The following is a 383-nucleotide window of genomic DNA, read 5'->3' as shown; positions in this document are numbered from 1 at the left end:
AACTTAACAACTTTACTGTCCCTAAGAGTACATCTGCAATTCTACTGTTCTCTGAGAAATACATGACCAACACATTTAAACAGTTTATTTATTTATCTATTTTATTTTATTTTACATTTGATTACCGAGTAATGTCCAACTGGGCCAGAAGCCTGTTTTCAGGGGAGACTGAGGAAGAAAATCTCCAGAAACTTTTTCATAGTAAGTCAGTGAAAAATAACAGTAAATATAGTAAAAAGTTATATGTTACAAAAGTGAAATATAGAAACAAAAGTAGTTTACAGCAAAAATACAGATACAGCAAAATACAGTACAATGATTTACATGGTTAATAGTGGTACAGAAGAAGTGCATTTACATGTTCACATGGGACATCATGTTTA

Source organism: Protopterus annectens, chromosome 10.part0 (genome assembly GCF_019279795.1).
Source record: "Protopterus annectens isolate FY-2018-M chromosome 10.part0, PAN1.0, whole genome shotgun sequence".
Taxonomy (NCBI): domain Eukaryota; kingdom Metazoa; phylum Chordata; order Ceratodontiformes; family Protopteridae; genus Protopterus; species Protopterus annectens.
This window is presented reverse-complemented; position numbering follows the sequence as displayed.